Source organism: Phalacrocorax carbo, chromosome 2 (assembly GCF_963921805.1).
Source record: "Phalacrocorax carbo chromosome 2, bPhaCar2.1, whole genome shotgun sequence".
Lineage (NCBI taxonomy): Eukaryota > Metazoa > Chordata > Aves > Suliformes > Phalacrocoracidae > Phalacrocorax > Phalacrocorax carbo.
The window spans coordinates 118,664,875-118,675,692 of record NC_087514.1 but is presented as its reverse complement, the minus strand read 5'-3'; the positions used below and the strand labels follow the sequence as shown (position 1 = coordinate 118,675,692).

The window sequence follows — 10,818 nt, the reverse complement described above, 5'->3', positions numbered from 1 at the left end:
CTCGGCCTCAGGTGAGCGGGCGGGCGCGGGAGGCGGGCGTCGGGACGCCGTGCCGGGCGCCGTGCGGGCGAGGCCCCCCTCTGGTCGGCCGGGAGCCACACGGAGGTTGAGCAAGGTGCAGCGGCGCCTCTTGCCCTGCCTCGGGGGCGGCGGGGCGACCTTCACCGCCGGCCCGCTCGGGGGCGGGCGCAGCGCACCGGCTACGGTGCCGCGCTCGTTCGTCCCTTCCGCCCCCTTAAGGGAAAGAGGTGGTTGGGTGTAATTGTTTACTGGAGGTCAAGAATCACTTGCAAAATTTGGCCAGTGAATTATTTACAGGTGAACCGCTGCAGTGGTCAGTTGGAAGGACCCCCGCTTATAGAGATGGCCTTCGTAGCCGTTGGGGAGGGACACACAAATGCTGACTTGGTTTCCTCAATGTCAGGGATTATGGATAGCTTTTGGCGTGCACCTCTGTTTAAAATGGCTAAAATATTCCATTATGTTTTTTCACAAGTTTGAAATCTTAGTGTCCGCTTTGGTTTGCAGCAACAATTCTTGAACTTGGTGTGTGGACAAGCTTATTTTCATATAAAATTAGGGAAGCGTAGGAAACATCCAAAAAACGGAACATCTACGAAAGGGTGGGAGTCCAGGCTTCTTTTTCTCTTTTGTGCAGACTTTGAGAGAAGTCTCCCGTGTGGCTGCTTTTCCCTTTCTTGCAATCTATAACCGTGTTTGAACGTTTCAGTCCGCTGAGATTAAATCGTGGGTGTAGTGGTTTTTGCAATCAGGAAAGCAACAGCAAAACCTCAAACTAAACAAAACCAAAACAAAGAACGGTTATGGTGACCAGTTTGCCATATGTGGGTGTTTCACTGCTGTGCATTACACAGTTTCATGTACTGTAAATAATGCCCTGGCTTCTGGCTGTACTGGAACTGAACCGCATTTAAATAGGCTTGTTACTAGTAGGGCTTTTCTGGAGCTTCCGTAAGAAGCCTGGAGGAAGGAGCGTTGTCCCCCCAGCCCAGGAACCATATACACAAAGCTATGCTTTCTCTGAGGCACTGTGACCTGTTTTAATTCATCTGGAGCAACCTATGATGATAACATCATCAGAACAACATCATAAGAAAATCATTTTAAAAGGACAAAAGAAAATTAAGTCGTGATTGTAGCTATTCTCTGTTTTTCAATCAGTATCATTATAAGGGAGGAAAAACAGAAGGGTAAAAAACCTAATGGAAGGCAAGAGTTTTCAGCGAACGAGGGAGTTAAGTGAAGACCAGACGGCTGCATGTGTGGACAGAATTTAAATTTCTGTTGAAGTGAAACAAAAGTTTCTGTCAGTTGCATGAATGAACTCCCACTTGCCTGTGGATTTAACTGCATGGTGGATGACAGGAGCGGAAATAAGTAGAGTCTGGATCTAGTGCAAAAAAAACCCTAACCAAACAAAAATCTTGTCATTCATAACAGAGCTTGGTGCCTGTTCTAGAGCGCTGGGTAATGCACCAGTATACCGAGGAAATGTCAATGTCATTGGGCACGTACATTTATATATGAGGTGTTCCATGTTTGATACGTGTATGCATAAAAACTCAGTGAAGTCTGAAGTTGTGGCTGCAGCTTCTGAACATTTGACCAGTTTAATCCAGAGTCCTGACTTATGAAGCAATACCAGCATGTGATCGGCAAGTTTTACCACGTATATTAATGGATGTTAACCTGGCACTCTTATCGCCCTTTGTGGAACGCAGGTGAGAGTTGGCAGGAGTAAGTGAACTTGTACGTACCAGAGAGCAAGATCAGATGGAAAGATTTGCCTGGAACCAGCTGGAACTGTTGTTCCTCTCTGCTGCAGCTCATACCTGAGCTCCTTGCTGCTTCATGTGTTCCATTTCCTGTAACAGAATACCAGCTGCTTTTGTAGGATTATTTAGAACCCAATTTTTCCATGTCGTCTGAGGATTTTCTTTTGAGTTTTGAAATATTCTAGCCAATATACCTTGGGACAGAAGAATGAGATTAGTATTGTAGATGACTACAGGTTAAATATTTTTGTTTTAAATGTGCACTTGATCAACACTGCTGGTTCTACTGTTGTCACTGTAAAAATAGGAAATTAGTACTAGGAAAAATGCTGAAACTTCCCACCATATCTGCTATGATAGCCAGCAAGCTGAATGCAAGATTTTTTTTTTCCTAATAGCTCAGTAGAAAGAATTCTCAGAAGGAGTGCTATTGAGGCAACATCTACAGTATCAAAAGGCAAAAAGTTAAAAACAAACCTCTCGCCCTTTCTAAAAGCTGTACACATTTTTCTTCTTAACAATTTCCTGTGAATTCCTGTGGGAGAGGGGAGATAATACATGGGAAAAAGAGGGGAAGGCAGTGCATGAGTTATGTTTGAAACCTATTTCTTTCCAAAGACAACTGGTGTCTCTCAGGGGTCCATACTGGGACCAGTGCTGTTAACATTTTCATCAATGACATAGACAGCAGGATCATGTCTACCTTCAGCAAGTTTGCAGATGACACCAAGCTGAGTGGTGCAGTTGACATGCCAGAAGGGCAGGATGTCATCCAGAGAGACCTGGACAAGCTGGAGAGCGGACCTGTGAGAGCCTCATGAGGTTCAACAAGGCCAAGTGCAAGATCGTGCACCTGGGTCAGGCCAACCCCCAATATCAGTACAGGCTGGGGGATGAAGGGACTGAGAGGAGCCCTGCAGAGAAGGACTTGGGGGTACTGATGAATGAAAAGCTGGACATGAGCCAACGATGTGCGCCTGCAGCCCAGAAAGCCAACCGTATCCTGGGCTCCATCAAAAGCAGCGTGGCCAGCAGGTCGAGGGAGGTGATTCTGACCCTCAACTCTGCCCTGGTGAGACCCCACCTGGAGTGCTGCGTCCAGCTCTGGAGTCCTCAGCATGGGAAGGACATGGAGCTGTGGGAGCGTGTCCAGAGGAGGCCCACAAAAATGATCCGAGGGCTGGAGCACCTCTCCTATAAGGACAGTCTGAGAGAGTTGGGGTTGTTCAGCCTGGAGAAGAGAAGGATGTGGGGAGACCTTATTGCAGCCTTTCGGTACTTAAAGGGGAACTATAGGAAAGACGGGGTCAACCTCTTTAGCAAGACCTGTTGTGACAGGACAAGGGGTAAGGGCTTTAAACGAAAGGAGGTAGATTTGGACTGGATATAAGTAAAAATTTTTTTACAATGAGGGTGGTGAAACACTGGAACAGGTTACCCATTGAGGTGGTAGATGCCCCATCCCAGGAGACATCAAGGTCAGGTTGGACGGGGCCCTGAGCAATCTAATCTAGTTGAAGCTGTCCCTGCTCACTGCAGGGGGTTTGGAGTAGATGACCTCTAAAGGTCCCTTCCAACCTAAACCATTCTATGATGTGAGAAGTCCCAATAACTAGAATATTGAATTATGAGCAGTGTAATGTTGGTCAGAGAACTGTTTTTGCTAGGTAGGCTGTTATAACTGGTTCTGTTTTCACTTGAACTATCCATGTCTGCAGATGTACACTGCAATTCTGCCTCTGTAGAAAGCTTAGTGATGCCACCAAGATCAAGATTTCTGAATAAATACACTTAAAATGCATGTAAAATGACCAAAGGCATACTGGCATCTTCCTGTGTGATGGTCATATTGTTCCTTGTTTCTGCTGTGAATGAGGTTGTCACTTTTGTGTTGCATAAGGGCTATTAAAAGGAACAGGTTCCAGAAGTGACTGCACACCAAATGGCTTTCAGAGTTATCATAAAAATATAGTAAATAAGGGAAATGCTTTCTACTCACTAAATGACAGCTATTGCATCTCAGTTGTAGGCAGCTCACTTAATGTGCAAAGCTTTGTAATGCTGGAACTGTAAAACTAGTTTGTGATCTGCAACGCCTGTACTGTGTAGGTAGGTTTGAGTCACACTTGTATCATTAAAACTCCATGAGCGATGCCGTTGCCTCCTTGGAGTACTGTGCTTGTGTGGAGGGCTCAGTTTTGTGGATTCAGTTGTGGGATCAGTGCGACTGGGAGAGATAAAAATCTTGAGAGGTAACTTCCTATTAACGTAGGCTTTCCAAGATATTAGTTGGAGTCTGGTTCAAAGCCTTCCTGCTTACTCCGCGGTTTGATGGAGATAGCTGTGCAAGTTTACAAGCACCCTTACTTTACTTTGTAGTGAATAACATGATGTCTTCTAAATAAGTTTCAGGAATTAACTGCTAATATACTTTGTCTGAAACTGTCCTTTATTTGAACTTTGATTCATCGATATTTCTTTTTTTATTGGAGCCTATTGATTATGGTGCAAAAAGTCGTGCTATATAGTCATCCTGCTTATGGTTGTCCGGCTAAGAGGCTTATTGATAGCCCAAACAGATTAACTCAGAGATAATTCTTAGATTCAATTACGTTGGCAGATTTGCTTTAGTTAAATCAGTTAGTGACTGTACTGGAGTCGATTCTCTGCCTTATCTTACAGCTTCTCTGGACAGGATTGTCTAACCTTGCAGTCTATTAGATGCTGTGAACCCAAATGGTGCTGCTACTCAGTAATGGTCATATTTCCTTGTGTGTGTGGTTTTTTGTTTGTTTGTTGTTTTTTTTAAATATTCCAATGGATTAATATATATTAGAGCCCTGATGGTTTTGCTTGCATTTGTAGCAGAAGTTCAGAACACTGTAGCAGTCAGAGAAATAGAAAGAAGGAAGGAAATGTGAGAAGAGCTTGGTTCAAAAGCTCTTGCAAAATTTCATTATTGGCTTGTGTTGATGTAAAACCATGTTGCTGCCCAGCAGAGCAAACCTTCCCCTGGCTGTGGATTCCCTTCTCTGTCCTCTTTCATATTGTGGTGCTGGTTATCAGCTCCGTGACTTAGCCAAGAACTGGTTTTAAGGTTTATTTTCAGTTAGGTTGTCTGTCCTCTGGGCAGCTGAGCAGCTGGGAGCAGTAGGGCAAAGGAAGCAATAGGAGTAAGTGGCTGAGACTTTGGTGTCAGGAGGGAAAGTCTTCAGTGAGCATAAGCTGATTTTGAAACTGCTGCACTCTAAGCTCTGGTATAACCAACACCAGTTGTGTGTTGGCTGATGAGATGCTAATGCCGAGGCTGTCAGTAACATGCTACGTACTTGTGTGCCTATGGAATATTCTTGACTCCTGGCATCTGTATGAACAGAAGAGAGAAATACCAAGTAGTTGATGTTCTTAGGCTATACACAGAATTTTTTGCTCTCCCCCTTTTTTGCTCTCCCCCTTTTTTGCTCTCCCCCTTTTTTGCTCTCCCCCTTTTTTGCTCTCCCCCTTTTTTGCTCTCCCCCTTTTTTGCTCTCCCCCTTTTTTGCTCTCCCCCTTTTTTGCTCTCCCCCTGTCTCATCAGTGTTGTAGAGGGGAAGGATCACCTCACTCATCTAGTTCCTCTCCTGTCTTACAGCTGTTAAAAGAAGAACAATAAGAGCCGCTCCCCCCCCTCCCTTATGTAATAATTCCAGTGCTTCAAGCAAAACATGGAAAAAAATGCTTATCATTAGTTTTCAATGAAGTTTAAAATAATGCGGAATTGACTTGTCCCATCTTGTAATAGAAAAAAAAGGTTAGGAAAATGTCCATACAGTGGAAACATGTATAGTCTTGAGGGGAAGAATGCAAACTTGGATACATTGAAATAGTTACGTGCACCTCTCTGAGGAGCTTAGTTGATTACTGTAAATTGGAACCAATCAGTGCATTTCTGTATTTTATGTTCACATAAATTCTCCTTTTTAAAGCCAGGTGCTCGTAACGTCACATTAGACTTCAGTTTCGTGCAAGTTGAGACTCTGCATGGGTTATCACCTGACAGCAGCCATAATTTGGTGTCCTGGAGGATATTGAAGTGCAGTTTTGTTTGAAGAGAGGGGTATTTTTTAAAAAACTACATTGATGGATGGTGCTTGTGGGAAATAGAGATGTTTACCCTTCCTGCTCTCTTTAATATTTGCATAAGTGGAGCTTGTATTACTAACAACGTTGCCTGTCCCAGAAAGCCCAGTTTGACCATCAAATACTGCACATTTGCATTCTTCGCAAGGGGCAGCGTCCACTTCTCTGCAGTAAGCAGAAACCTTGCAGTTCAAATCTGTGCAAACCTATTGCCCCAGCAGTACCTGTAAAATAAGCAGACTGGAAGATACTGGAGCAATGTCAAATTCCTTAGATTGTCCTTTAAACCTGACTTGGATGGAATTTCTTTTTCTGCAGCTGTGACTGATCGTACTAGCTGTATTTCTGAGGAGGTATTCACTCCTGATGTAGTGATGAGGAGGAAAACAATCTTTCTGGTATTGTGGTTTCTTACATAGATCTTCTCCTGTAGTCACAAACTGCACTGCCTTCAGAAAAGAATGGTAGACTTCTGTTTTGTTGTGGTAATACTACAGTAACGATCACTTCCAGGAATTTATGGAGATCAGTGTTTACCAAAAGCATTAGCAACTCAGAGGCTTTGGTCCTGTAATGAATTCTGCAAACCTGCATGTGTAAAGGTCATAGCAAGGTCAGTCTCCTATGGCTGAATTTCCTGAGGGTTAAGTGATCTTGTCAGGTGGTAGGTAAGCATGTTATGGTTTGACCCAGGGACTTGTGGCTGACCTGAGAGCCATAAATTTGCGATATAAAGCAATCTGAACTGAAAGTGCTTCTACTGATTGTCGGACGCGTTTAAACCTTTGATTACTCTTCTGTTTGTTCCCTAGAATTTTACTCCATAATGGCTTTCTCAAAAATCTTATTTTGCAAAACATCCAAAGCCGTTGGAATGAAAAGGCTGAGAAAGGCTAGATACTGCCCTTATCTGGCAGAATAAAAGCTGCTCAGCCCTGGTGAACTGGGCAGATTGGTGCCACTGCACTTTGGGTATGGATGTTGAATATATCTCCTAAAAGCAGAGTGGATTTCTTAAATTCAGCATTCGTAATCTTATTATGATCTTATTTCATTCATTGAGGGATATTTGGTATCTTATTCCAGTTCCCAAATTGTTGATGATGCCTGATGGCAGGAAACGTATCTTAATGTGGTGTGGGTGCACCATCATTGGCAGTGTTCAAGGTCAGATTGGACAGGGCTTTGAGCAGCCTGATTGAATGACAGATGTTCCTGCCCATGGCAGGGGATTGGACTAGTTGATCTTTAGAGCTGTTTGGGTTGGAACGGACCTTTGTGATTCTATGATATGTGGCCTAAATGTGTCTTTTTGGATCCAAAAATAGTATGAATGCCATATGTTGATCTGTGTGAATACTTACAGTAAGAATTAAGAACTTTAATAAATTTCACATATTTATTAGTGTAAAACTGATGTTTCCTTGTCAGATGGTGTTTAGACAGAAGTTGCAATTTAGGTGGACGAAACTGTACTTGTAAATGGTCCTTATTGTTAATCATATTTAATTTTTTTCCTTTAAAAAAAATCTTGATTGAAGATGACCTTTCTTCCTTTCTACCAACTGACTAAATAGATTATTCCTTGGATTTGTAGATGTAGCACAGCTGTTCTTCCAGCAGGTATGAACTCAAAAAGAACAAAAATGTCTGTTGGCTTTTCAGTTGCCAGTCAGTTTCTCAGCTTCAGTTTTGTATGACTGTTGAATTGACCTGGGTAAATTGAAGCTGAAACCTCATTTCTTTGTATCTCCGGAAACGGCCATTGCTGTCAAGCCCTTTGTTAATGCTTGTGTAGGTTCTGCAAATTCTGGCTCTGGGCACTCACCTAGTGGTTTCCCTCAGTCCTGCGGTGCCATGGGTAAGCAAATGCAGCAGTTAATGGCAATATTGAGGATTTGAGTCCCTCCAGGGATTGCTGTTCTCATGGCCATGAATATTTGAATATCCTCAAAGCTGCAGATACAAGTTGGGAAGTGACTGCCTAAAACTGGGTGATGAGTAAAGCCAACAGAGTGCCTTGGTTTAGTGGTTTGAATCTTAAAAATTTGGTTTCATGGCAAGTAACTGAAGCTGCAGGAGAGGGCAGCCTTTCTCCCCCATCCTCGCCCTTCCCTCATGCACTGCTGCTAGTATGGGTATGCTGTGGCCCAGCCCAGAGAGCTGATCTAGATGCAAACTCCTTTACACCACCCTCCCATGTGTGCTCTCCTGTCCTCTCTCTGCTGTCCCCTTGGCTTAGCCTTTCAACCAGATTGCACTCCTGATCGCCTTGTCGCAGCGTGGTATGAGCACTACTGTCTGTATGAGGGAAAATGAGTGACAGGAATATGTGGCTTCAGGGTGGGCATGTGGCATTGTGAGGGTGTGCTTTCAGGACAGCCTACATGAATATTAGCTAGAGATGACTGGAAAAATGTATGCCTGAAGGCTGTGCTTTTGCAGCTGGATCAGCATGGTCTAATGGTTTACCATCTCTGGTGGGATTAGTCCTACCTTGTCACCAGCTACGTGTTGTACTGCTTTGTCCATGGATCTTTCATGCTGACTGTTACCCAATGGGGAAATAAGCCAGGGTGGCAAATCGGAAGAATAAGTTTTAAAAATTATTTTTATTTCTTTGGTTTTAGTTTTTTGACAGTTTGTGTTTCTCAGGGAGTTAGATAAACACTAGATATGGCACAAAGGTAAGGCAGGAGTGTGATGGCAAGGGCAGTTAGTGCTCAGTTTGCTCTAGGTGTATAATGCCACACCTTGTATTTAATGCGTGCAGTAAGGTATATGGCTCTCTTTAAAAATGAGAGTTAATGTTATCAGAATGGTATAAATTTTGAGTTGCCTGTGGGGTTTTGTTTGTTTGTTTTAATAAAAGGAAGTGGCAAATATCATTTTAGTAATCTTGGTTAGCAGAATTGCATGGGGAAGATTGAATACCCTGTCCTATTTCTGTTATCTGAGATGGTAAATTAGCCCTAATTACCTCATCAAGAAGGCTGAGAGGAAATTCCTAAATGCGCCTAGCAGCAGGCCTATAGTTTGATCCTATAACCAGCGGGGATAACTTGAAGATCAAGACACGATATAGTATTGTAGCAGGAGAAATGAGTAAGAGGAAATAGGAGGGGCTGTATAATCAGGAAAACGATCACCTTGTAACATGACTTGTTATAGCAGATGTAATGCTGTGTTCTGTTTGTTCCTCAGACCTTTCTCTGGATAAGATAAGAAAGCAATTGTTATAATGTAGGCAGTAAAAGACCTTTTTTTTTTTAATTATTTGTTTAGCAAGCTCTTAGACTGAACAGCTATAAAATACTTTGAACTCCAGAAGTTGGGAAGGCGTGAAATTACAGGGCTTCAGTCTGTTCTGGCTCTGATTTGAATCCTGCAGGAGGTAATTCATTTCTCTTCTGACTGGGAATTGGTGGTTCTGATTGCCCTGATTTGTAACTGGAAACTGTTGTTTGTTTTGTGATAGAAAACTTACAGCACAACTGTGTGGCAACTTGGAATTGAGTATACGTGAAGCTAAAGAACAGACCTGGGGGCGTGGGGCGGGACGGGGACTGTTTTGGGCGCTGCATTTTTCAATGGTATTGTCAGATGCCACTGGAGAAATGAAAGGATTTTGAACTTCTGAGATCTCAGAATATTGAGGCATTGGATGTTCTTAAAGGGCATCTTTTGTGAATTCTGACTTTTTTGCTAATCTTGACTTTTTCTCCCTGCCTTTGTTTTTCACTTTTTTGTTTTTTTTTTTAACCATACTTTGGCTTTGTTTTCTATGTGAAGTCTTACAGATTTTCCTTTATCTCCTCAGTTAAGACCTCAAAGAGGGAAATTGGCTATTGGTTTTTTTTTTTTTAAACAGGGAGTCAGTTAATGGTTTGTGAAGTTCTTGGTAGCAACTAGTTACACAGAGAAATTAACAAACAGGGTTAAATGGAATTGGCAAAATGCAAGTGAAGGTCTTTTTTAAGATTTAGCGCTTAAAGAGCCATCCAAAATTAAAATAATTATTTTCTGAATGTCTATATATATTTTCACAAAAGATTCTGCAAAGTTGTTGTCTAGAAAGTCTTATGCAGTATGCCAGATCTTGTAATAAGACAGCTGTGGTGGTCAAAATAAGTTACGCTACCTAACTGTATTACACGTCTAACAAAAACTTCATAAAGTGCCTGATAAAACGGATCTAAAAAGAGGCATTTATGAACAAGTGGATTCACTAACCTCTTGGAGAATAGATTTAATAGGAGTTGGAAACTGATATGTACAGTTACAAATGCTTCTCAATTATGAGAAGTAGAATATGGCCCTGTAACTCAGGAATGGTTCCTTGAGCAAAGTCCAAATCGTGAGGTTGTGGATTACTGATTTTACAGGGTTGGTTGGTTGAGGTTTTTTGTCTTGAGAGTTATCTTTGCTCTTCTGGGTAATAATTGCAGGAGCCAACAAAATGAGTCTAGCATCAGCATAGTTTAGCATTTACACTCAAGAACAGCAAAACCAGACTTGAATCATAATGGTTAAACAGATTGTTACTTATTGCTTTTTTGTGTGAAGGTCACTCTTAGTGTGAAAAAGGTGAAGGAGAAAGGAATATAGTGATAGAGTGGGTGTGTTTGGGGGGAGGGGGAGTAGAATTCTGAAGGGTTTGTTATATTACAAGACATGTTTCATCTAAAAAAGGCTAGTATTTTGTCTTGGGAGCCCACATTGACCTCTGGGCTTCTCTGCTTTTTAATTTAAAACAAAACAACACCTCCAAAAAAAAAAGAAAAAAACCTCTGCCACCCAAACCCCCAAATTACTGTTGTTGGTTACAGTAGTGCACCCGACTGAACATAGTTAGTATATACAGTACCTCAACTCTGGAGGAAGAAGAGTCTGAAATCCTTGG

The 10,818-nt window shown here is 42.3% G+C and overlaps 1 protein-coding gene across 5 annotated transcripts in view; it reads left to right on the top strand.

Annotated features, from left to right (window-relative positions):
- Positions 1 to 10,818, top strand: part of TRAK1 (trafficking kinesin protein 1) — a 136,504-nt gene that overhangs the window by 585 nt on the left and 125,101 nt on the right. The window lies entirely within an intron of this gene.